At 36.4% G+C, this 27,916-nt stretch overlaps 1 long non-coding RNA gene across 1 annotated transcript; it reads left to right on the plus strand.

The window, feature by feature from the left end:
• The first annotated feature begins 1,647 nt into the window (after positions 1 to 1,647).
• On the plus strand, positions 1,648 to 7,187 carry LOC109159599. The gene is made up of 3 exons (XR_002050622.1): positions 1,648 to 1,791; positions 1,928 to 1,999; positions 6,880 to 7,187. It is a non-coding gene; the product is annotated as an uncharacterized LOC109159599 (long non-coding RNA).
• Positions 7,188 to 27,916: the final 20,729 nt, after the last annotated feature.

The following is a 27,916-nucleotide window of genomic DNA, read 5'->3' on the forward strand; positions in this document are numbered from 1 at the left end:
ACCTCGTCCTCCCAAAAGGTCTAACTTAGGGTTGACATCAAGGAACAAATTACCAATTCAGAGGGCACCTATGACAAGATCTAGGACAACACTGAAGTGCAGGTTCACCAACACCGTGGATACACCTGTGAACATCGAATGAATGACATTAAGATGTCCTTTTTTTGGTTCCATGTAATCACTGTTTAAGCCTTGTATTTTTGACATCAAAACTGACATTCTTGCTTAGCTTTTAAAACTGAAATTGGCAGTGAATGTAATGGTGTTTATTGGCAGATTCTTACTAAAATTGGCAGTGGTAATCAGTGAATGAATGTTGTGTAGCTTTGCTTTGTAAAACTCAAATTGGCAGTGAATGTAATTGTGTTTTTTGGAAGCATTGATAAACTAATTTGTGTATTTGCTTTGTAAAACTGGCAGTGAAACCATCAACTGAATTTGAATAAACTCTTAAACTGCTAAACTGAATAAACCAAATATCCAATGAAACCAAATATCCATTGATAAACTCATAAACTGAATTTGAATAAACTGATAAACTGAATATGAATAAACTGAATAAACCAAATATCCAGTGAAACCAAATATCCATTGATAAACTCAAATATCCATTTGCTCCCTACAAATAAACTGATAAACCAAATATCCATTGATAAACCAAACACCAATTATGGAAGCATATACATGTTGCTCCCTACAGATACAACAATTGAAAGATAAGAAATTAATAGTACAATAAGGGCAACTGTAACCAACATCATCATGGATCTACATTTTGTATTCCTACGATTATTCTTAATTTGAATGTCTTCCCATTTGCTCAACTTGCATTTTAAATATGCGTTTTCTTCTTCACTTTTGTTAACTTTCTTCAATAAGCCCGGTATAATCTTCTTTGACCTAGGGCACATTGGGGGATCGAACCAAGCCACGAATCCATCCTGATAAATTTGCACAAATTAAAACACCAATATAAGTAATTCAATTTCACATTTCTGAATCATCAAACTAAAAAAAAAAAGAAAAAAAAAACATATTTATCACCATGGATACAGCTTAAAATTTTTTAAAAAAACAAAAACAAAAAAAAAACAAATTTATCCAAACAAATTTAAAAATTTGCATCTAACCTTGCATCCTAAACATTCCCAGTACCTCCTTCCCGGGTTCTCGTTGGTCCAAGATGTTCTCAAAACCATTTCTTGCCCACATTCACAAACTTCAATCGAAATCCATTCACCATATACCTTTCGCCTTGTAGTTGATGAACTGGAAGAGTTACAACTTCCTCCTTGCATTTTCCTTCGACCAGATTTGCCTGTTTAGAGAGAGTGTTCTTCGACCAGGACTGCTTCTTCTATCTGCCTCTTCGCTCGTCAATGTCGAATGAAGAACAGAACTAAATTATTGTGTTAAAATGGATGACGTAAGCTAAAAAGACGAAATTACCCCCTATTTAACATGCCATCTAACGGAAATTTAGACGGAGGACTAAAATTGTCCTCGTCATAATAAGAGTGTCCATAAATTGTCTGATTTTTTTAAAAAGGACTAAAATTGTCCATGCCACTATAAGTCTAGGACCAAAAATGTCTTTTACTCTTAAAATAACTCCATTTTTCGTTAATTGACCGATAGACTATATCAAACGATACATTTCTACTATTCCTTCACACTGTCCGCTTGTAGAATTTATCGAAGGAGAGATGAACTGGATTCAGCGGAAAATCTATCTATACAATGTTACTTTCGGCCTGTACATGCTCGATTGGTGGGAGCGATGTCTCTTCAGTATCCTCCATTATTGCCAGTTTTTGTTTGGTCTTTTGATTATACATAGTAGATCTGATGGTCTCCTGAATACTGCGCAATGAGTTTATTGTGTTCATTAATTCGATAGTAGATTGGGATTCTTAACGCTTTTTAGATATTCTGATGGTTGTGCTGCTGTGGTTTGTTTGTACGAGGTGTTTCGATCTGCTTCACAGTTCTCTGAAAGGTATAGTCCTTTAATTTCTACCCCAAATAAAATTTGGTTGCTCTTCCACCGTTCTGCTAATTGTTGTTTTGTGGAAATTAATGATTGGAAACATTAATGAGTATTAAGCTTAAGACTGCCCTTTCTAGAAATTAATTGAGACCACATTGGAAAAAGAACAGGCTAGTGGTTGACATAAATTGAGTTTGCAAATTGTAGATGCTGTTAAGTGTATTGAGTTGTCAATAGTTTTATGTTGTACCGGAAGTTGTTTCTGTGCTTCTAAATTGGACATTTTAGGCATTTTTGAATCGAACTGCAATATATGTTAAATAAATTTGAGAGTCTTCTAAGGATAAAGGGAGGAATATTGGTACTAACAGAGAGAATAAGCTAAGTGATGTCTTTCTTTAGACTTTTGGCATAGTTAAATTACCTCATATTTGGTACTTTATTCCTCTCTTTGTTTTTGGTGAATGCTTTTTATGCGCTTTGATCTCCTTTCTCTGTGAGCTTGTTCAATTCTTTAGTTCTTCAAGCTTTAAGTGCAGAAGAAGAATTCTATCTCATTTGGTTATGTTACTGTTTTAGGCTTCTCATGTAATATTTTTGTTACTCCATATTTGTTATATCCATATAGTAGCAAAAAGAGTGATTGTTTCATATGAGAAGATAAAAATAGAAATCTTTCATTCAGAAGTATGGTTGAGACTTGAGGCTCAATGGTTAGTGCCTGCCATGAGCCCATGACTAGCATTTCCTTGCCACTGGGATAAGTCCCCTTAGTGTACTCCTGATTTGGTATATTTAGAGATTTGATTCGCTTTTCCTTTATTTGGTAAACACATCGATTGAGTCTGTCGGATCACTAGATGATTGATAGAACTACTCTTGATTGGGAAAATTTTGAGACTTCATTAACTTTACCTTTATTTGGTAATTCATTGTTCGAGTCTGTCAGATCACTAGATGATTGGTAGAACCACTTTCTAGAATGGTAGAATCTATGGTAACAAAAATCATAAATCTGTGCTTCTAGAAAAGGATTGCGTTGTTATACAGTGATGCCATAATGTATACTTCTTTTTATTTATTTCTAAAGCAGTGTTGTAAAAATTGGCCTAGGTGCTAGGCGCCCCTAGGCCAAAGGGAAGAATGAGAAATTCACCATATTAAGCACTTGACCAACTAGGTGGCTGTTTGTTTTTTAATCTTTTATTTTATTTTTAATTTGCTTGTCCCAAATGGGTTGTATGTGTTATAGTTGGAGTATTATGTGTTTTTACAGTATTATGTGCTATTGAACATTTCTATTATATGGGAAGAATACTTGCTAGAAGCCTAGAAGAAAAAAAAACATATTTTATTTATTTATTTATTTATTTTTTCAGTTAGGTGCCCATCAAATGCCCAATGGGTGCCTATCCATTTTTGCAACCGTGTTCTAAAGTAAATAAACTAATGATGCCTACAGTCTAGCTTCTCTCTTTTTTGGCATTGCCATATGTATTTCTAGCAGATTAGCCACATTTAAGTTTTATGGTTCTGATTGAAGTTTTATCTGACTTCTCATGTATTTACATTTTACTGATGCTTCATTATATATTTTGAAATTACAAGCATATATGGTATATTCCTGAACCATAGAAGCTCTACTCTTTGTTGTAACTAAGAGAATTTATAAATTTATGTTTTTTTTTTTGATTTTTTGTTTTGTTTTGTTTTTTGTTTTTTTGTTTTTTTGTTTTTTTTTTTTTTGTTTTTCTGTAGAAATTTATTGCACTGGCATAGTGGTATATATATATATATATATATATATATATATATATATATATATATATATATATATATATATATATATATATATATATATATATATATATATATATATAGAATTAAGTTCCAGTGCGGGTAATGTTTCCCGTGCGGTTGTGCGATTTTAATGTGCGTGAGTTTTGTGTTTAAGGCGCGTGGGTGTGTACTTAATGTGAGTAGTGTTGAAACTTAAGGTACATGAGTTTTGTACTTAAGGTGCGTGAGTTTTGTACTTAAGGTGCGTGTGTTTTGTGCTTAAGGTGCGTGAGTTTTGTACTTAAGGTGCGTGTGTTTTGTGCTTAATGTGCGTGAGATTTGTGTTCTTAATGTGAGTAGTTGTTGAAACTTAAGGTGCATGAGTTTTGTACTTTGCGTGAGTTTTGTGCTTTAAGGTGCGTGAGTTTGTGTTATGAAGGTGTTTTGTTTGTGTGCTTAATGTGCGTGTGTTGTGTACTTTAAGTGTGTCAGTTTAATGCTTAATGTAAAACCGCACGGGAAGCACTCCCCGCACACGATCCCTTCCCTATATATATATATATATATATATATATATATATATATATATATATATATATATATATATATATATATTTTCTTTGCCCTTATCTTTCTTCTACAAGTTAGAAAAAGAATTTGGAAACTAGAATGATTATTTGTTTTTATCGTAAAGCTTTGTAAAAGTACATGTTTCTTGTTAAGCAGCTCTAGAAATTTTCTTTTGAGGTAGTTCAATGTGTTCCCAATTTAAATAATGTGGCAATAAGCAGTGGTCAAATGTTTCAAAATGCTCCACTTCTTAAAAATTGCTAAAATGCTCCACTTCTTAAAAATTGCTAGCAAACTAATGTTTTCTGTGATACCTTATTTTGTATTAGCTTGGATATTTACTCTGCAAACTGAAGTGGATATTATGTGAATTCCTTTTTGTGAGTTCCCCATTGATCTTTTCCCCCACCTTTAAGGATAGATAGCTAATAAATGAAAATTTGCTGGTTTTCTGGGCAAATTTTATCGTGGACCATGTTCTATGTAGTAGCGTGGACCATGAAGTATGTATCATTTTAATTACGCTTCAGTTTCGTTTGACAATATTGTTATGTTTTTTAATTTCATTTTCCCTCCACACTAGTTTCATTATAGCAATACTAAAATATCATTTTAATTCTACTATAGTTTCATTTGATAATATACATCATTGCTTGAGCTCTATTTTTTTGTTTCATTTGCCACACATACTAGTTTAGTTATAGTAATGTTGAAGTATAATTTTAATTGCACTTCAGGTCATTTGACAATATATGTTATTATATGGTTTTGGATTTTAGTTTCATTTTCCACACACATTAGTTTCATTATAGTAATACTAAAGAATCATTTTAATTAGAGAAAATTTTAATTTTGGTCATATGACTATAGGGGTCTTGTTAATTTCAGTCCTTGACTTTTAAAAGTGTCAATTTAGTACCTTAACTATGTAATTTTTGTCAATTTTGGTCACTTTGGCCAAATTACCGGCCAAATTTCGTCGAAAAATTTTAATTGTTAAAATAATGAGAGTATTTTGATCATTTCACGTATCTTTTCTTCTTCCTAGGCGAGTCCATTCCTTCCTCTCCCGTTTCCGGTGAATGCAATGAACTAAGATGATGGGGAAAGGAGGCTTGATGATATTAAAGATAGGGTTTAGAGGGAGAAAGAACGCCGGAAACGGGAGAGAAAGAGATGGACTCACCGAAGAAGAAGAAAAGAGGCGCGAAACGACCAAAGTACCCTCATTATTTTAACAATTAAAATTTTCAGGCGAAATTTGGCCAGAGTGACTAAAATTGACAAAAATTGCATATTTAAGGTACTAAATTGACACTTTTGAAAGTCAGGGACTGAAATTAACAAGACCCCTATAGTTATATGACCAAAATTGAAATTTTCTCTTTTAATTATACTACAGTTTCATTTGACAATAATGTACTCTGTTTTTTTTTTTTTTTTTTTTTTCATTTTCTACACACTAGTTTCATTATAGTAATACTAAAGTATAATTTTAATTCTACTACAGTTTCATTCGACGATCATGGTCCACACAGCGATGTGTGGACCATAGTCCACTGTATAACAACTGGTTTTCTGCATGTACCTTTTTTTTTGGTCAAAAACTTGTGTGAGACCATCCGTGAGATGGGCTGGGCCAAGATGAAAATGTAAATTTGTAATACTTATACTAGAATATATAAGGAATAAGGTTCAAATTGGACACTGAACGTAACCTGAAAATGCAATTAGGCCACTGAACGAAAAAAAGTGCAATTAGACCACTGAACACTCTAAATGATACTTATAAGAGAAGTTATAATACTTTTGAAGAAAAATATAATATTTTTGTATTTTGATTTAAAAGTATTTTTCTTCAAAATATTAGATTTTCCTTTATAAAGTAACAAACACTTTATTATTAATTAGTATTACATTTTATAGTATAAGTATTATATTTTCATATTGACTCGATCTATCTGATAGGAGAGTTATTTTTTTTAGGGAGCGTTATGTCCTGGACCCGTGTCCACCATGTGCATGGTGGACACGCTATACATTCATAATTTATATATTGTAGATTTATAATTTCTATACTGTAGAATCATAATTTTTATACTGTAGATTCATAAAATTTATAATGTAGATTCATAATTTCTATATTGCACATTTCATAATTTCTGTACTGTAGATTCATAATTTCTATACTACACATTCATAATTTCTGTACTGTAGATTCATAATTTTTATATTGTAAATTCATAAAGTTTATAATGTAGATTCATAATTTCTATACTGCACATTCATAATTTCTGTACTGTAGATTCATAATTTGATAACTATACAATTTAGAAATTATGAATCTACAGTACAGAAATTATGAATCTGCAATATAGAAATTATGAATTTACATTATAATCTTTATGAATCTACAGTTTAGAAATTATGAATTTACAGTATAAAAATTATGAGTGTATAGCGTGTTCACCATGCACATGATGGACACGGGTCCATAGCATAATTTGCCATTTTTTAGTAACTCTTGTATGTCATTTCAGGCAATGCGGGAGTTGTATGAAGCAGCTAGCGGAGTTGAAAATGATTGCAGTTGGGGGTAGATTATGAGTTAAGTATGGTTAAGGGTCCTGCAAGTTTGCCGTTCTAACATGATCAATCCAACTATTGTCAATAGGGCATTTACTGTGTGGTAAGGTTGTTTTATGGACAAAAACTCCCTTTTGTAGGATGGACAAAAGCAATGTATTTATTTAGGTTTTAATTTTTCTTTTTATTTTCCCACGGTGTTTCTATTTGCATATTATTCTCTTTTGTTTTTGCATGTCACTGAATTTGTGATAGTTCTCAATTTCGTCGTCTGTTAAGCAGCAAGGCAACTTTATTCTCTATTAGTGTTTTCTAATGGGTTAATTCCTAAATATCTTTCGACTATAGTCTTTTCTCAAATTAATTTTTGACTTTTAATTGCATCTAAAGTGGTCCTTTGACTATTGAATTTTAAGTCAAAATGGTCTTCCGTCAACTTTGGTGTTAAGTACGTGTTAAAATGAAGACAAAAGTGACAATTTATATTGTTTATTGTTTAGACCATTGAAAAACTCATTTTTTATTTTATTTTATTTTTTAAACTTGACCCTTTTGAAATGGTATTCTCATGGCTAACAAAAAACACTGTGAAACGTGAAAATCATATGTTAAAATGTGAGACAATGTTGGGGTGGGTGGGACAGACCAAGACCAAATTTGAAATATTTGGCAAACATAAATATGGAAGGGGCTATCTTTTTACTCGGATGGAATAGTTTTGATATACATATATGTATTTCATATGGATTGTCTTTTATATATGTTGATTCATGGATCACTCTCATTCACACTCATTCCATTCACCTCTGCTATATATCAATGCCATGAAAGAATCTAATCTTAATGTTACAATAACATTGTACATTTACTACCATTGCATCTCTCATGCAAAATTATATATTCGCAGCTTACATTCAAAGGATGCCATAATGATTGCATGACTAATTGGGGCCGCTCTGCATGCCCAAATGTACATATATACATGGCAGTGACAAGACATATAAAGATGATAAAGGCAATAGTTACTCCCAATGAAAAACCATAAAAAGTGTACTAGGGAAAAACTTTCATCCTATATCCTCGTCCTGATTTTGTTCCTATATCCTCGTCCTGATTTTGTTGGAGGAAAAAATATATAATAAAAGATATGGCTTATAGTCTAATATATACATGCAATGTGTTCTTAAGATTTCTCTAGTTTATATAATTTTCTTGTTTTTCCATATATGTTCAATATATTTCTCTAGTTTATATGATTTTTAAAACAACAAACAATATAAATTGTACATTTTGGGGAATTAACCCTTTTCTAAGTGATAAAACAATTAGTATGCAAAAAATATACATACATACATACATACATACATACATACATACATACATACATACATACATACATATATATATATATATATATATATATATATATATATATATTCAATAATTCAATTATTTATAAATTCTATATATAGTGCAAAAGAAATAAATAAATTATTAAAATATTATGATATTCTAGCAATCTCTTATTATTATAAGGGAAAATGACCGTATTAGTTTATTAGTTATACTTAAATTGTAGACTGAGTTTATGAATTATTATTGATGATTTTGTTCGGATCGGGTCTACCATAAATCGGAAGTAGAGGTACAGAACAAGATAGGAAAATAATAGTATTATTGCTCGGGGTGTTGGGCCCAAAAAAGTGCATACAAAGCCCGAGATACTGGTCCAAAATTGTAGCCCAAATAATAAATAAGAGAAAATTACACTTTTGGTCCTATGACTATAGTGGAGGTGGTAATTTCAGTTTGTGACTTTTAAAAGTAACAGATTTAGTCCTTTTAGTAAGCTTTTTTTTACACATTGAGTCCTTCCGGCTAATTTGCCGGTAGAAATCCGCCAGAATGTCAATTGGATTTGTTTATTAATTTTTTGGGAGGGGTAAAATCGTCCGTTCAGGCCATAGAAAAGGGGGAAAAACGACTTCCCACTTCCCACCTTAATTAAACTACACGCAGAAGGGTTTTCAGTTCTGGGAGAAGCGAAGGAAGCAAGAGACGAAGTGGAAGAGAAGCAATCAGTCGCACCACTCGCACGCTCCATTCTCCATCAGGTCGTCCTGGGTATGGCTAATTCATATTCTTCTTGTTCTTCTAATTCTGCTACTGAGTACTATGAATTTGGGGAAAGGTTTCCAATTATCCATTGTAGATGTGGTGAACAATTGAAAATTCGAACTTCATGGACAAATGAAAATCCCGGTCGTAGATTTTGACAATGCTCCGGTGCTATTGTAAGTTTTTGTTTTTACAAGTTTTTGTAATTTTTGTACCGGATGTATGAATGAAATTGAATAAATGTTCTTTGAATTAATCCAGGGTAATGTGGGATGTGGATTTATTGATTGGTATGATCCTCCAATGTGCTATCGTTCAAAGAGAATAATTCCGGGATTGCTAAGACGCATCAACCGACAAGATGAAGAGATACAGAAATTAAATATGAAGCTTAAAGGTAATAAAGATGATGGCAAAGTGGTTGGTAGTTCTAAGTGGATGAACAAGTTTGTAGCAGTTCTTGTTGTAATAGTTGCACTAATTATTGGTTGTAAGTTTTGCTAGTGAACTGATCCAAAGAAGTGTTCAGTATTTGTAATGTGTTTTGGTAATTTTTGAATTGTGTAATGGTTGGTGATGTAAGGATCATGGTAATGTAAGATGTATGGTATGTTGTGTTAATGTAAGATTTATGGTTTGGTTACTTAATGTAAGGATGATGGTTTATTTTGTTAATGTAAGGATGATGGTTTGTTTTGGTTTACAATTCAGCAATGTGTGACTCTTTTAGCAACACTGTAAAAGCCCATGATTTAACAGTTAGAGCATAACATTATGACCAAAACACTGCATACCATAATCTCATAGTTATCATACATTATGACCAAAACAAGCTGCTTTCAACAGTTTGTAATCATTTAGCAGCCAAATCAGTTACCAAAACATACATACAAACTAACTTCATCAAAACATACATACAAACTAACTTCACATGCATTCACTCAATGTCAATTGGGTCATCATGGTTGCCAAAGAACTTGGACTTCAACACAGTCTTGCTCTTTGTATAGTATGGCTTTTTCCTGTTTGATTGCTTCACTTTGGTTCCCTTCTTGGATTTGGCTGGCTGTTGGTTCATCTGAGGTTCTCCTGATCCACTCTGTTCCCCTTGTCCATGCTGGGCATCAACCTCATGCTGCCCTAATCCACTATGTTCCCCTTGGCCATGTTGATCATGATCCTGCTGCTGCCCTAAGCCACTATGTTCCCCTTGGCCATGCATCTGCTGTCCTAATCCACTCTGGTGCTCTCTTGTAGGCATATTGATGGGGATTTGGTGAGTGGCATAGATGACCATCTTCTTTGGCTTCAACTGAAAAACATAGAGTTTAGGTTACAATTGTTTTATATACAGTTTACTGTAATCCAACATAATATAATACTACACCTTTTTATTTGGATTAGATGGACACTTCCTAGCATTATGCCCAGCTTCCCTACATACAGAACAGTGCAGTTGAATGTGGTTTCTTGACACTCTATTTCCATCTTGGGTCAACTCAGCAGCTGATCTTGTCCTTAACTTTTTGGGCCTCCCAACCTGAAAAGCACCAACAAATGAAATCAGTTTTGATCCAGCAGAGAGTTAAAGGATAAGGGTCAGCAATCAAGCAATCACCTTAGCAGAATACAAGGGTGGCAATGGGGGTGGTATATCACACCTAGGCCACTCAGCAGGACCTGCCATTGGGTTGATACTTGCATTGTATATCTTCATATATGTTTCTTTTGAGTAGCATGGATGGACAAAGTCAAACACTCCACCTTTCCCAAATTTTTTCCATATACCACATATTGCATGCTTGCATGGAATGCCTGTCAGCTCCCACCTCCTACAAGAACATTGTTTTCTTTCAAGGTCAACTTGTTGTTGATCCCCATATAAGTGTCTAACCTCAAACTTGAAGAAATCACGTTGTGTTGCTAAGTAACCAGATGCAGCCTTCTCTATTTGCTTCAACTTCCTGACAATCTTAGGACATATCAAGGACTTCCATTCTGCAGCTTTCTGGCTATTCTCAAACAACTTAGCCATAATCATTTTCCTTATAATTTCTAGGCACTCAATGATAGGCTTGTTCCTTGCTTCCATTATAGAGGCATTCCAAGACTCACAAATGTTATTCACTAACATGTCGCAATGGGATTTTGTAGAGAAGTGAGATCTAGACCATTATGTTGGGCTTTTATCACCTAACCATTGGTATGCAGCTTCATCTAATCTCCTTAGTTTATACAAAGCATCAGTGTAAGCATTTACAGTGTTTGCCCTAGCACAAGTCCATAATGCATCCTTAATAGCCTTACCCTGGAAACCTGCCACCTTCATATTTGCATGTAGGTGTCTCACACAAAATCTGTTTTCCACACCAGGTAGCACTTCATCAAAGGCTGGAATTAGACCCTTCTGTTTGTCACTTATGAAGCAGTACTCATCCTCCTCTGTATCACTTATCTGCATATCATCTTTCAACAGCCTTAGAAACCATATCCAAGATTCCTTTTTCTCTCCTTCTACAATAGCATAAGCTAATGGAAATATACAGTCATTTGAACTCACAGCAGTCAGAAGCATCCCTCCAGTTTCAGATTTAAGGTGACAACCATCTACCCCAATCAGTCTTCTACACATCCTGAAGCCTTCCTTGCTGCTTTTCCAACAAACATACATTCTCAGAAATCTTTCCTTCCCACTTCCATCTTTTAAGTCACTCAACTTAACAAGACATGATGACCCGGGATTTGTTGTCAAGACTTCTTCTCTATAACTCCAAATCTTTTTGAAGTTGGCTTCCTCATCACCTACTCTTATCTTCTTTGCCTTCCAAATAGCCCTATATGCTTGTGAATCACTCACATAAAATCCCTCCTCTGTGCAAACCTTATCTTTGAACTTTCTCATCATCCAATCTGGGTGATCTTTTAATTGAGTTGCCCACCTCTTAGCAGCAACACTTGATTTCACCATTGAGTTCTCCCAAACCCAAGAACAACCTTCATGTTAATCTACCATGTTCAAAATCCTCCATGCAAATGACCCTATTACTTTCCTCAACCCTATTCTCCAAGGGCAACCCTCCTGTGTACACTTAACAATGACCCTTTCCCTGTCATTTTTTAGAGTTCTAATTTCTTTGCCATTATTGAAAGCATAATTTTGAACTGCTTCCCTAAACTGTTGTTTTGAAGCAAATGTCATGCCTAAAGTGAAATGGGGGTCTTTCATGTCTGTTGCAGCTCTAAATATGGGCCATTTTCTTTCTCCATCACCATCACTATCAGAATCCACTACTGACTCCTCATCAGAAAAGAAGATGTCATCCAAATTCTTAACCTTTTTCTTTGTTTGAGCTACAACAACCTACTCATCTACTTTATCATCCTCTGAAATCAACAACTTGGCCATCATCCCCAGTCCCTACATCAACCTGCTCATCTACCCCCAATCTCTGTACCTCAATCTCATCTTCCCAATCACTTTCTGGCTCCAGTACTTCCATATCAGCTTCAATCAAGTCCTGGTCATCCATTGTTTCAACCCAAAACTCCAACATTTTACTTGGGTTGACCTCATTCAATATAGGTATAAGATCATTGTCTGATTGTAGCAACTCCAAACTATCATTCCAATAACAATAAATCAGGGCACCAACCTCACTATACCCTAACTGTTTTATCTTATCCTTCAACACATCTAGACACACTTCATTAGCTTCCATTCTTTCATACAGTTCTACATCACCACCCAAGTATTTAACTTCACCAACCCTATTTACTATCCCATTATGGAAAAGGACAACTTCAAATAGGCCAACACCATCTCCTGTAAAGCCAACAGTCAACAGAGTGGTACCCACAAGACAGAAAAACAATAGTCATATGAAAATGATTCCTGACCACAAAAAGTTTAAACATAATGGTCCCCACAGAATAACAACAATGTTTCCTAAACCCTATATATGCACATGACAAGAATCAGTAACTACAGCAGTAGTATTGGTCCCCACAGACCACTACAACAATTTCCCATACTCATCAGAATTCATACTAACAATAATAAACAACATACCACTACAGAAAATGGTCCCCACATTACAAGACACAAGACACAAGTACAAACTCCTTTATGCTTTATGCATATATAACCCACACTGCAAACCCTAGAAATGCTTAACTTCCATTCAACTCCACAAAAAACACTCCACACAAACAACACAAACTCATTCACTATAAAATTCATACAATTTAAACAGTTACAAATTATTCAAACTTACTTCGTTGGAGCGTATTTGGGGCAGAACCCGTTCCAGTCGCCAATGATTTACGCATTGCAGTAGGCGAAGTGAAGAGTTCTCTTTGTTCCCGCTTTCTTCCTTCTTCCACACTGTCTTCGCGCTTCTCTGCTGTCTTCCCGCTACTTGCACACAAAATTAGGGTTGCGTGGAGGTTGATTAAGGTGGGAAATGGGAATCCGTTTTCCCCCCCTTTTCTATGACTTGAGCGGACGATTTTACCCCTCCCAAAAAATTAATAAACAAATCCAATTGACATTCCGGCGGATTTCTACCGGCAATTTAGCCGGAAGGACTCAATGTGTAAAAAAAGCTTACTAAAAGGACTAAATCTGTTACTTTTAAAAGTCACGAACTGAAATTACCACCTCCACTATAGTCATAGGACCAAAAGTGTAATTTTCTCTAATAAATAAATAATACGGCTGCCCAAATAATAAATAAATAATGCAAGTTATAGCCCAAGGAATGGACTATTATAATAAATAAATAATAGGGTAGCCCAAATATAATAAATAAAGGGGAAATGACGAGTTTGGTCACTGAGTTATAGCCGTAGTGACGGCTCAGTCCCTGTGTTATTACCGTATCCATTTTTAGTTCCTCAGTTATGAGAGAATTGGCGAATTTGGTCCCTGACACTAGTAGCCTGGTGTGTTGACAAAGTTAATTCCAGGGGTAAAGAAGTAAATTCCTTAATAAAACTTGTAAACTTAGCCAAAATATTTTCCCCCAAATCGACAAAAGCCCTAAGTTACTTATTAATCAGCGAAGAAACCCTACTCACATTTTTCTAAAAAATCAAATTTCAATATTTCAATTCTATTTATAAAAAAAAAAAAAAAAAAAAAAAGCAACTTACATTACAATTTTTTGACAAATACAAAAATTTGCTCCATAACATGGCAAGCTTGGTATATTTTCCTTCGATTAGCATAATTCCATGACATTTTGATGGGTAATAAATCATCACATCTATATCGAAAATTATCCCCAAATTGAGGGAAAGATGAAGTACCACAACTAAGAGATGACATCCTATAATTAATAGCTAAATTAGTTCATCAATACTGAGAATATTGATTATTTATTTAAACATATAAAGTACAGAAACAACTTACCTGTGAATTTTGCAGTTTGGAAGTGGACGAATTTGAGATTTTAGAGCTTGGGGAAGAAAAAGACCTTCGATTGTAGGTATAAGAAGAAAAGAATGACTGTTGCACAATTGGTTTCAACATAAGAAGGGGATTATAATTTGAAATTCCTATTTTACCCCTCTATTATTAAATTGTTGTTATGTTTTCCGTTAGCTGCAGACAGAAAATTAACGCTTGGGGCCAAACTCGCCATTTTGCTCATAACTGAGGGGCTAAACTATGATACGGCCATAACTTAGGGACTGAGTCGGAACTTAGTTTTAACTCAGGGACTAAAGATGCAATTTTTCCATAAATAAATAATACAAGTTATAGCTCAAGAAATAGACTATTATAATAAATAAATAATATAAGTTATAGCCCAAGGAATGGACTAAGAATAATGTGTGTGTTGAAGGTGAGGAACCCATACCATTAAGTAAACTAAGGAATGATGTCTAAGCTCTAAAGGAAGTCAAGCACCATATTTATATTGTTGAAAACTTTACACTTGACAAATGTACGATACTAGCTTGCCTTTATTTTTTGCCATACATGTGTCCCCAGGCCACCCCCCCCCCCCTCCCCCTCCCCCCCAATACCTGTATTCTAGCAATTTTCACATGGCTAAGTAGAGCATCTTGCTTTTTGATACATGAAATCTGAGTAGCTTGGGTGGTTGGTACTTGTGTTGAAGGTGAGGAACCCATACCACTTGGTTGTGGGTTTGATACCCCCTGATAGTAACTCTTATATTAGGTTGCTCTAGGTTTCCTTCTCTCCTTAGCACAATAGATTTCTATTATTCTTATTGGGTCAACACCTCACCAATAAAGATAGACACCCTGCTTTGACGGTTGGCCCTCCGAGGTCCATGTCTTTATCAATTACCTTATACAAATTTTCCTTTTAATTATGTTGAAAGTGAAAGTTTCAATTTATTACTTGTATGTAAACACATGGTTGCAGTAGGCGCTAGTCGGGCGCCCTGACAAAGCCTAGCGCCAAGGTGGAATCTAGGCGGCGCTAAAAAAATAGTGGCAGACTTGTAGTTTGACAATTTTAATTAAGATGTTTTCAACATTCAATCAAATAACACATCCAAATAAATGAAATAATGACAATTCATAAGTCATAACATCAAAACAATATTAAAAAAATAAAAATACTCAAATATGAAATACTCAAATACTTCAATCATCCAAAGATTCAAAGTCTCAAACTAGTCTACGGACGGCTGGACCTGACGGACGAAATCGGAAGAAATAGACCGACTAGACCGATTTTGACTGATTTCGCCGCCTAGGCAGCTAATTTATTTTATTTTATTTTATTTTTTTTTGTGCCTAACAGTTAAAGCGGAATGGCCTAGGGCCGCCTAGTGCCTAGGCCGATTTTTACAACACCGGGTAAACATTAACAATTTATTTTGAATTTTCAAATTATTAAAAGGAGATCATTTTGTAAAATTTTATCAAATTTCTTCTATAAATCTTCACATATACACAACTCTTATCGCAAAACCCTTATTAAATACTTGTTTGTCTTGATTGAGGAGGAATCTATGAAGCAAAATGAAAAGTAGAAGATTGTTTAGGATTTAAGATATACTGAATTGTAAGTTTAATATGTTAATTTTTTTACAAATCTTTCTATTGTTTTATGTAAATTACTCTTTTTGATATTTGATTGAGTTCATACCTTAAAGGGGCGTTTGGTTCACGGAATCTTAGATTATCGTAGATAATAGGATTACCTCCAGGAAAGTAATATGAGATTTTAGAAATGTAAGATTACCGTATTGGGGCTTTGGTTTAGGTAATCTTAGATTACCTAGGTAATCTGAGTCTGGTAATGTTATATTGCCTTGTTTGGTTCAAGTTATGAGATTACTTGTTAATGTTATATTACCTCAGCTGATTCTGGCGGTAATGTTTCAAAGTAATGTGATTACCACCAGTTTATACGTAATCTTAGAATACCTTGAATTATTTCAATTTTGCCCTTGTTAACTAATCCTTATATAATAATAGTATAATAATAATAATAATAATAAAATAAATATAAATATATGTTTATATAATCACAAATACACACACACACACACACACACACACACACACACACACAAACAAACACACGCACACACACACACACACACACACACACACACACACACACATATTTGTATTTATTTATTTATTTATTATTGGGGACATTATAGTATATTGATCCATATAACCTAAAATACAACCTTTAACCAAACAATGTAATATTATATTACACAATCCAAATCAAACACATAAGGTAATCTCACATTCCTAAAATCTCATATTACCTTCTTGGAGGTAATCCTATTACCTGGGGTAACCTAAGATTCCATGAACCAAACACCCCCTATGTGTTTGGTTTGAATTGTGGGAATAATAATATTAATGTATTTGGTTAAGAGTTATATATGAATCAATTTACTATATTGTCCTTAATATAATAATAATAATAATAATAATAATAATAATAATAATAATAATAATAATAATAATAATAATAATAATAATAATAATAATAATTATTATTATTATTATTATTATTATTGTTATTGTTATTGTTATTGTCGTTGTCGTTGTCGTTATCGCTATCGTTATCGTTGTTATTATTATTATTATTATTATTATTATTATTATTGTTGTTGTTGTTGTTGTTGTTGTTGTTGTTGTTGTTTTTGTTGTTATTATTATTATTATTATTATTATTATTATTATTATTATTATTATTATTATTAGGGAAGTGGTGACAAATTCAGAGGATGTAATATCCCCCTCCCCCACATGACGCACTTGACTAATTATCGCAGACGAGAGTACCAAATCCACATGAACTAGAAGATTCGTGAGGAAAACAAAAAGAAAGAGGAAGTTGACAAGGAGAAGAAAAGGAAGCGAGAGGAGGATCTGACACGTATCACTGTATCAGGAAAATCAAGGCTAAAGGTGTTGCTCTCGAGAAAGTTCGAAGAGACAAAGAGCAAACAGTCTTATTCAAAGCCGTTTTCGAAATGCAGAAGGAATCTGACAAATCTTTTGTAGATGGGATGAACACTACCGAGGGGTAATCCTGGGTAGTAATGTTCTTGAAGCTTTCAACAACTACATGAGCTTTAGGATCAGTCCTAAGTTCGAGAAGATCATTGTCAAAAATGACATCTACACTACCTGACGCGCAATCAACGACCATCTCGACAAGGAAGAAATAACGAAAGAGGTCGAATTGGTTAAGGTATAACTTTGTAATAGTTAGCTTTCTTTTGTCGTCGCTCTGATTGTAATGATTTTAATGATGAATAAAAAGACTTTTTGGGGTTGCGTTGAGTTTACTTATACCACTAATTTTACTCGAAAAATTTGTCAAACTCACTATTCGGCTGAATGTAATGAAAGTCCTTGCCATGGATAATCTCAGCCTTATAGTAATAGTATAGGTTTTGGCATCATCAAAAAGGGAAATTTGTAAGGAACACTTTGTAATCAGATTTTGATGATACAAAGCTTAGGAGTTAGACCCCCCAATCTTTTTATTTTCTAGACTTAAGCTTAGTCTCTTGTCATTCGGATCATAATCGAATGCTCAACCGAGTATACAAAAAATGTATTCAAAGGTATGAACACTCGAGGACGTCGAAATCTTTTACAAAGGAGTTATCCAAGGGGTTAACTCTAAGGAGAATCAACAACAACAAGCCGAGACTTAACTTGAGGGGTTGATTCTCAACGACTCGTAGCCGAGGTGTTATAAAGAGCCAGAAGACTTGAAGGCTCGAAGATGAAGACCAAGAGGTTGCTAAGACCGAATTATGGAAGGGTCTACCTCTTGTGTATTAATCAAGACTGAGTGATAAGTCAAATCATTCAAGGAGTTAAGGGATGATTGGTAAAGTCAACCAATTATATCCGAGAGGACACAAGGTTCGAGATGCTAAATTAGTTAACAACTCGAAAGGACACCTAGAACATTCTCTGTGCGAGAATAGTCTTGAATAGTTGCACCTTTGCATACTCCTTTTACAAGGAGGCACGGTTGACTGAGTGTTGACTCCATTTACAGGCCTCCAACAAACCTAACCGACTACCAACCTTTGTAACACCCCCAATTTTAACAAAATTTAAAAGCTTAAATAAAGGGAAAAGCAAGCTAATCATTCATTCAGAATAAGCGGAAGCAAAGTCTAAATACAAAGGTGCTTTGCCACACCTATCTCATCATAGGTGCACAGGCTAAATCTAAACCAAAAACTCAAAAGCAAAGTCATAGGGAAATAAGGCACACATGCCATAAGTCTAAACAAGGGAACATATAGAGCTACACTATCTAAGTTCCACTAGCGCTGTCTCCATAAGCTACTCAAAACCTGTAAAAACATAGGGATAATACCCGTCAGCGAAAGATGCTGGTAACCCACCAATACGCGTTAAGTATCATAATATATAGATATAAGCAAAAGCATTTGAGACAGGGAATATGGTATATATCATTTTAAAACCAAGAGATGGAACATCAAGAGACTCAACATAACACTCTCAAGTCTCATCAAAGATCAACCATCAACAACAATCCACAAGTCAATAAGGACAACAAGTAACATACTCAACAACATGTTCCAAGCCAACATAGGACATAGTCACCGAAGCATTCATCGTAGAGTTATCTCAACGACCCGAATCATAGTGGACCAGTGTAGAGGGCTCCAAATCATCAATCTCATACCATAGAGTCATCGCACCGACTCGGACCGGCAGCCCAATGGAAGCAGATCTAGCAACTTTAAGTGTATACACCCCCTATTGAGATTCCAAGCTCAACGGGTTAGCTACTATCTCTGGCAACTGGAAGGAGTTTCCCAAGTTGCCCACAAATCATAAGTATCCAAACGGCAATCCGGAGCTTTAAACCCACTACCGGATCAGTTCACACATAAGTCCCCACACTGTCCACTTTACCAGCTCAATCATCTCATCACATCAAATCCAACATCTCAATAAGAATCCATACACACGGAATCTAGAGATACAACAAAACATAGATTCCACACGAAGTGTGTTCAACAACGGATAAGCCCAACAATAACTTAGTCAAGGAACAATCAACAAAGTACAACATTTGTACAATATCACATCAAGGGATTCACTCGAGAGGTTTCAATGAAAGACATGAAACGATACTCAACAACGGGCAACAACAATAGACTTCAATCCAAGATCAACATGATTGGCAACACAAGTTGCCAATCCCCATTAGGATGGACAAACAACACATACTAGCATCAACGACATCATATCTAGCATGCTCATCAAACGGGTAAACCAAAACGGCTCCAACGAACCTCAAAGACTCACATAAATCCAACAAATCACAAAGTTGGATTATTAGCACGATTCAAGACACCAAATCCTAACATAGATACTTAGGACATTGTTCTAGACATACGAAACATGAAGGAGACACCCAAAAGATCAACAATCCGACAAAGGGAGGCCAAAACATCATGTACCAAAGGGTGGAACCACGGGAAAAACAACTGTTCATCGCACCCCATATATGTACCCCGCGGGTGGGTACCTACCCGCGGCTCTGCTTGCCGGGTACACTTCTCCACCCGCGGGTGGGGCGGCGGGTGGACAACTGCCCGCCGTTCCGCCTGCGGGGAACATCCTGTACACACAATAATTCCCTTCGGGGAATTTCATCTCCAAGGTCAAGTTCAAGTCTAAAACACCCAAATCTCACATACAACAATGAAATGACTTGAACCCAAGAATAGATCAAAAGATAGCATTTAAGAAGACTAGATACAAGCTCTAAACATGCATTATCACAAGATTATGCATCAAATCTCACATTAACACCAAGAATCATTAATAGAAGTCAAGAATCATCAATAGCAAGTAGAAAATAGGTTTTGTATAGCATGGGTTACCTTTGTAGCCCAATAAACTCTTCCTTTCTACACTCCTAAGCTTCTCCTTGAAGCTCCTCTTCAACCAAGTCTTCTTACACAACCAAAACCACATGGAAAGACACTAATCTTAGATAAAGACTAGGTAAAGCTAATTAAAAACACTCACTAATCCTAGATCTTACCCTTCCTTAAGTTTAGGAGATGGAAAGGTGGAATCTTGGAATGATCCCTAGCAAGGATTGAGGTGGGTTCTTCTTAGCTTGGAGAGTAAGCTAGGTTTTCATTTTAGAGAGAAGGTAGAGCAATTGTAGAGAGAAGATGGAGAGAATGATCTTTCTTATCTAGTGTGGGAAGACAAGTGGTGGAGGGTTAAGGGAAATATCTTGGGTAGCAAGATAGGTTGTGAAATGTCTAGAATAACCTTCCTTGTCTTCAAAATTTGTTAGGAAGAACCCAAGGGCTAGGTACAAGGCATAAGACACAAGGTACCACTTGTTGACCAAGTCAATTGACTAAAGAGTCTAGTCAATTTAGGTCCTCCGACTATTGATTAAGGAATTTGCAAGGCAAGAAGGAATTAATTAATAAATTAATTCGCGTTTAAGGAACGAATTTCCGGGGTGTCACAACCTTGCACCTTTGCACACTCCTTTTACAAGGAGACACGGTTGACCGATTGCTGACTCTTTTTACAGGCTTCAAGCCAACCTAACCGACTCCTATCCTTACACCTTGCACACTCCTTTTACAAGTAGGCACAGTTGACTGAGTGCCGACTCCTTTTACAAGCCTCCAACCAACTTAAACAACTTCCATCCTTGCACTTTTGCACACTCCTTTTACATTGAGGCACGGTTGACTAAGTGCTGACTCCTTTTATAGGCCTCTAGCCAACCTATTTGATTTTTATTCTTGCACCTTTGCACACTTCTTTTTAAAACCTTTTCACACTTCTTTTTCAAGGAGGCACAGTTGACTGAGTGCCGACTCTTTTTACAGGTCTCTAACCAACCTAACCAACTTCCTCCTTGCACCTTTGCACACTCCTTTTACAAGGAGGCACAGATGACTGTGTGCCGTCTCCTTTTATAGGCCTCTAGCTAACCTAATCGACTACCAACATTACACCTTTGCACACCCCCTTTACATGGAGGCACAGTTGACTAAGTGCCGACTCCTTTTACAGGCATCCAGCCAACCTAATTGATTCCTATTCTTTCACCTTTGCACACTTCTTTTTCAAGGAAGCATAGTTGACTGAGTACCGACTCCTTTTACAAGCCTCCAGCCAACCTAACCGACTCCCATCCTTGCACATTTGCACACTCCGTTTACAAGGAGGCACGGATGACTGTGTGCCGTCTCCTTTTACAGCCTCTAGCCAACCTAATCGACTACCAACCTTACACCTTTGCACATTCCTTTTACAAGGAGGCACAATTGACTAAGTGCTGTCTCCTTTTACAGACCTCAAGGCAACCTAATCGAGTCTTATCATTGAACCTTTCTCTTGCGAACATTTCGTGCACTCGACCCATTAAAGAGCCCAAATTATTACACCTCATCGTTTTCCCGCATTTTGAAATTTAAAAACTCATTTGGCTTCCTGCATACGCTTCACATCTTGTCCATGGTCGACTCCTCGCCTGCCCATCGTCCGATCTGCTGCCACGTATCGCCATCTACTTGACCTTCTCTGCTTATAAATACTCTGCTTTCACCTCTCACTTTTACTTTCACCTCCTTCGATTCTCTGACAATAAATTTCGCTCTACGTCTCCGGTGATCCTTTTATTAGTCTACATTCTGTCTTCGTTCTTTCTCGCCTTTGTCTTCTCTTTGCCCTCCTCCTTCTTCTCTTTCCCAAGTTGCTCCTCCTATCTCCTCTATTTCCTTTACCTCCTCTCTATCTTTTGTTATGTCGTCTTCATCCACTTAGTCGGATGATCACATCGGGATTATTGCTAATCCTAACCCTTCTACCTCCAATCTGACTACTCGAATGGAGGCAACCTTCGTCGCCCCTCACAATCCAACTTCTCTCTGGGCAGCCATCATGTTGCCGGCTGGCATTCGACGACTCCCTGGACTCTTTGAAGACTTCTAACTTCCAGTCGAATGTTATTCTACCATCACCACCGCCGAGCTAGAACTCGTGCGGGACCTTCTCGATCTGGTTGCCAAGGTCTATTCCCCTCGGGAGCACTATATTTTCGACCCTCCTGCTGGGGGTTACATTGGGATCCATTACTAGTCACTTCAGTTTGGATTCCGGGTGCCTCTAAGCCCTTTTCTTTCTATCTTTTTCCGCTATTTTGGCATTCTTCTTAGCCAAATCATTCCGAGATGGGTGTGGTGAGTGGCGGTGTTCGAGTGGGGTGAGTAGTACATTTATTTTGTGGTGTTTTCTTCTGGTGGTGTCTGTGGGTAGAGTTTGCATCGTCGGTTTTGCAGTTGGTATGGTGTGCTTATTATTCTCGTTTTTGTTTTTTCCTTTTTTTTTTTTTTTTTTTTTTTTTTTGGCTTGTGTATTTGTTGTCATTGACTATGTTTATAAGCTAGTGTGTGAAGCAAGTATTTTTTTAGAATGTGTTTTTCTCGGTTTGTGCATTTTTGTTTCACAGTGAGTGCATTTGTGCTTTGTTGATGTGTTTGTTCAGTGTTTGCACGTGTGGGTTGTGGTGTGTGCATTGTGGTTTTGTCCAACACTTGGTTGCTCTCGGTTGTTGTTAGTGCAACTACTTTCTATTGTGTGTGCATGTATGTTGGGCGTGGTTATTTTCAGATGTTTGTGTTTGTTTTTGTTGGAGTTTTACCTCTTACGTTAAGTGTAGTATTGTATGCTTTCTGTGTGTGCATGCACATTCATCGTCTGGTAGTGCATTAAACTTAACAAGGGTGTGCACATATTGCTATACATGAACATTGTTGCTTATAGAGTGCACACATTTTTTACCTCTTGCGCACACTTTGCCTACTTACTGTTTACCTGCGTTTTATATGTGCATTTTACTCCAAGTTGTAACACTTTTTGTTAATGAGTGCACAAAATCGCACTTTGCTTCTATCTATAGTCAGTTAGTTTTTGTCATGCAGTGCACAACACATCATAGATGTGCACAAGGTGTAATGCATGTGCATTCTTCCTCCAGCATTAACCCATTTAGTTTTATAAGTGCAGTCATTCTTGGACCCTTTTTGCTGAGAAGACAAAGGCCTTAGAAATCTCGATGTTGGATATGATACAAATGATTGAGGATTCTAATGAGCACACCTTCCATACTAACAGTTTCCAATAGATAGAAGTGCCCAAGGGAAAATGCTTAAAGCTAATCAATGGGCCAAGGGAGCTTCTCTCTAGATGCTAAACATTGTGCATGAATGCCTCTAACATTGAGTTCCCTTGTTGTACATATTATAAATTCTACAATTATAATTTGTTTTTCTATCTCTACATATATTTATCACTTTGCGATTCTAAACTATGAGCATGTTTAACATAGAGTTGCTTCACCATTTGCACTTCTATAATCAAAATGGATATACTTGTACATGTATGCAATGTTTCATGGTCTTCTCTTGGCGATAATACTGCTCCCGTTTTGCTAAAGTGCACATATTAATCTACATTAGTGCACACAACTAAACACACGTACGCACAATGCCAAAATGTTATGCACATAGTATGTTGTACACATTTGCCTAAGTGCATATAGGAGTCTATGTAAGTGCACACATTCAATTTGTATAGTGCCCAAGGCATATAATAAAAAAGGGGGCGGGGGCGGGGGCGGGGGAAGGGGGTACACATATGAGTTTATCAAACTGCACAAAAGTATACACACAAATGCACACAGATATGTAACCGAGGTTTGTTCCCATAAACTACAGTGCATGCATACGTTAACAAGGTTGCAAACACGATTGGAAAAAAAAGAGTTTATCATTGAAATGGTCCCTCGACTATTGTAAAATTACCAATTTGGTCCTCAACAATTTTTCTTACCCAATTAAGTCCTCGATTTTGAAAATGTTAACAGTTTAGTCCTTCGTTAGAATAGTGGTTAGAAGTCCGTTAAATGGGAGGGTATTAATGGAATTTCGCATGGGATTCTCCAGCTCTTCACCGGCGCCACCAACATCCTCCAACAGTTAGCCAAACTCCTTCGTGTCAAACCCCCTCCTCCATGGACTGAAGATTTATCCTCATCCATAAACTAAATTCTCCAAACTTCTTCAACACCCTAAACCCAAACCTAAAATTCCAACACTGGAGCAAAATAGCTTGACAAACCCTAATGCCCAATAAACATCAAAACACTCATATTGATATTCGGTGTTCAAGATCACCGAACTCGTTGACGGCGGCGACCTCTACGAAAGGGTGTCACGGCGGCTGCTGTCGGAGCCTGCAGTCGCCGCCATTTTCCGGCTCCAATTGATTGCCGGTGAAGAGGGAGCACAACCGCGACGCCTTCTGCTGCCACTACCAGTTAGAACTGAAAATTGCCGGTGAAGACCCCGACCTCCCCAGAATGCCGCTACATGCCAAGAGGAGCTACTGAGTCTAGGTGGATGTTACCGGTCATCGTTGCACGTCGGAGGAGCTCGGATCGGTGGTCGAGCGACGAACACTAGAAGGGGGAATTTGATGTCGTCTCTGTTTGGCGATTCACCTCCAGAAATCAATTGCAGTCGGGATGGTCTTAGGCGAGATGGTGCAAGTGAAGCGACGCCGATTGTTGTGATTTCGGGGGAGGAATGGGAATCTTTGGCAGAAATTGAAAGGAAGACTACTATGGTTAATTAGGGTAGAGCTTGGGGTGATTTGGCCGAGATAGGCCAGCGACTGAAGTAATTAGGGCAGAGCTTCATGCGAAATTCTGTTAATACCCTCTCATTTAACGGACTTCTAACCCCTAATCTAACGGAGGACCATAACGGTTAATATTTTTAAAGTCGAGGACTTAATTGGGTAAGAAAAATTATCGAGGACCAAATTGGTAATTTCACAATAGTCGAGGGACCATTTTGGTAATAAACTAAAAAAAAAAAAACAAGTAGAATTGACATTCATCTGCCGTCATCTTTATAGCTTTGTTTCCCTCGACAGGTTCCTCTAGCATTTGTAATATAGTCAAAATCGTACTACAAAAATTACTATTCTACTATAATTAAATTTCCTCAAATCAAGCAGAAAATATGCATTAAAAATTAGGAATAAAGTCCAAATTGACCACCGAACGTAACATGAAAGTGCAATTAGGTCACTAAACGAAAAAATGCAATTAGACCACTGAACACTCCAAGTGTATGCAATTTTACCTGATAGCAAGTTACCATCCATTTCATCAGGTTACCTGCTTACGTTGATGGTCAGTTGGCATTTTAAAATAATTTTTAATAATTAACTTTAAAAATAAAAAATAAAAAATAAAAAATAAAAATAAAAAAAACGCTGGGGTGAAATTGATGCTTTTTAATAATTAATTTTAAAAATAAAAAATAAAAAATCATGGGGTGAAATGGATAATTTTTAATAATTAACTTTATTATATATTATTTTTTATTTTTAAAATTTATTATTAAAAATTATTTAAAAGTGTCAACTCACCATTGTTGTAAGCAAGCAACCTGATGAAATAGATGGTAACCTGCTATCAGGCAAAATTGCATACATTTGGAGTGTTTAGTGGTCTAATTGCACTCTCTTTTCGTTCAGTAACCTAATTGCACTTTCAGGTTACGTTTAGTGGTCAATTTGGACCTTATTCCTAAAAATTATTACTATATGCTTAGTACAATTACCATTTAACCTCTCTTTATTACTTGTGGTAAAAAAGGCGGATTATTCCTAAAATAAGGGAAAATTTCATCCATTAAAATCTTTTTATTGGACGATCTGGATGTGCTCTCATTTTCTCATGTGAAGGGGTGTTGTCACTAGAACCCACCCCTACCCATATATATATGGGCAAATTATTGTGTGGACCATGAATGCAATATACATTTTTAATATACTAAAAGTACATTATTTGTGCATTGAATGTACATTATTTGATTATATATATATATATATATATATATATATATATATATATATATATATATATATATATATATATATATATTAAAAGACATTTTTGGTCCTAGACTTATAGTGGTACGGACAATTTTAGTCCTCTTTAAAAAAATCAGACAATTTGTGGACACTCATATTGTGACGAGGACAATTTTGGTCCTCCGTCAATATTCCCGGTTAGAGAGAGGGTAATTTCGTCTTTTCTGCATACCTCCTCCATGATTTCTCCTCCTCCTCTTCTTCTTCTTCTTCTTAGTTCTTACACACACACACTCTCTCTCTCTCTCTCTGTGTTTTGGCGATTTGTTTAGTATTTTCAAGGGAAAGCTTATACTTTTTTGGAGAAATTGATCTTCGGTCTCTAATGGGTTGCTTACTGTTTCTTACTGTTATTGTTGTTGTTCTGCTTCTCCGGGTCGACTCAGGGGAGCACAGAGGTCCACAGAATTCTGTATTTGAAAATGTTGATAATGCTGAGAGTCTTTGTTGACTTGGTTTTCTTCAAAAGTCAAATCAGAAGATCAGAGCGATTGCAGAGCCATTTAGGATCTATCAATCTGGAGCCTGGTGAATGCTAATGGGAATTCCAAGCGCTACAAAGCACATTACACTCCTCTTCACTTGATTTTTGCTTCTCCTTCATTCTCATCTTTTACATCCACTCTTTCCCTTTTGATCTCTCTTCTTCTCCTGCTGCTTCTCATCCATGGATGTTTCCTCGTGGTCCAGACAGCTCAGGGGTGGTCGAGTCACTGCGAACCAAACTCAAAGAGTCTGTTACTTTCATGCCATTGAAGGACCTCAGGTTCGCTCAAACCGCCATGACTGGCAATACATGGTTTATGAGCTCCTTGAACGACACACACGAGAAAGACGAACCAGAACACTTGTATTTCCATTCAGATGTGTCCTAGGGCCGCCTTCTTTGCATTAAAGGCCGCAACATTCGAGATGGCACACAATGCAGAACGGGTGCGTGAAGCCACGCAGATGGGTGTTTTTCCACTGGGGAGAGCTGAGGTACAAGATGGGGCCGTGGGTTCGACAACTGATGGAGACAGATTTCGGAGAAGTCGAGGTTGAGGGGTTTAACTGTTTAAGGAAGGAGACGATAATGGGCCGTACTGTTTCGAGAGCGCGGTGGTGATGAGGCATGACATAGGGGAAATGGGGATAGAGAACAAGCTCAAGGCTTTCGACTTGTTGCGGTGCAAGGCTAGGAATTACTGCGGCTTCACGCTGAAAGGTAGGAGGGAGGTGAACGACAGAGGTTTCCGATCATACGCTTAACTCTGCTCATGAGAAGAGGCTCCCAGTCGTTCAAGAACGTCGCCGCGGTTACCGATATATTTGCAGAGGAATGCGCCAAGGTCGATGGTGGCGAAGGGAAATTAGGTCTTCAATTTT

This window comes from Ipomoea nil, unplaced genomic scaffold (genome assembly GCF_001879475.1).
Source record: "Ipomoea nil cultivar Tokyo-kokei standard unplaced genomic scaffold, Asagao_1.1 scaffold2833, whole genome shotgun sequence".
In the NCBI taxonomy this organism is placed as follows: domain Eukaryota; kingdom Viridiplantae; phylum Streptophyta; class Magnoliopsida; order Solanales; family Convolvulaceae; genus Ipomoea; species Ipomoea nil.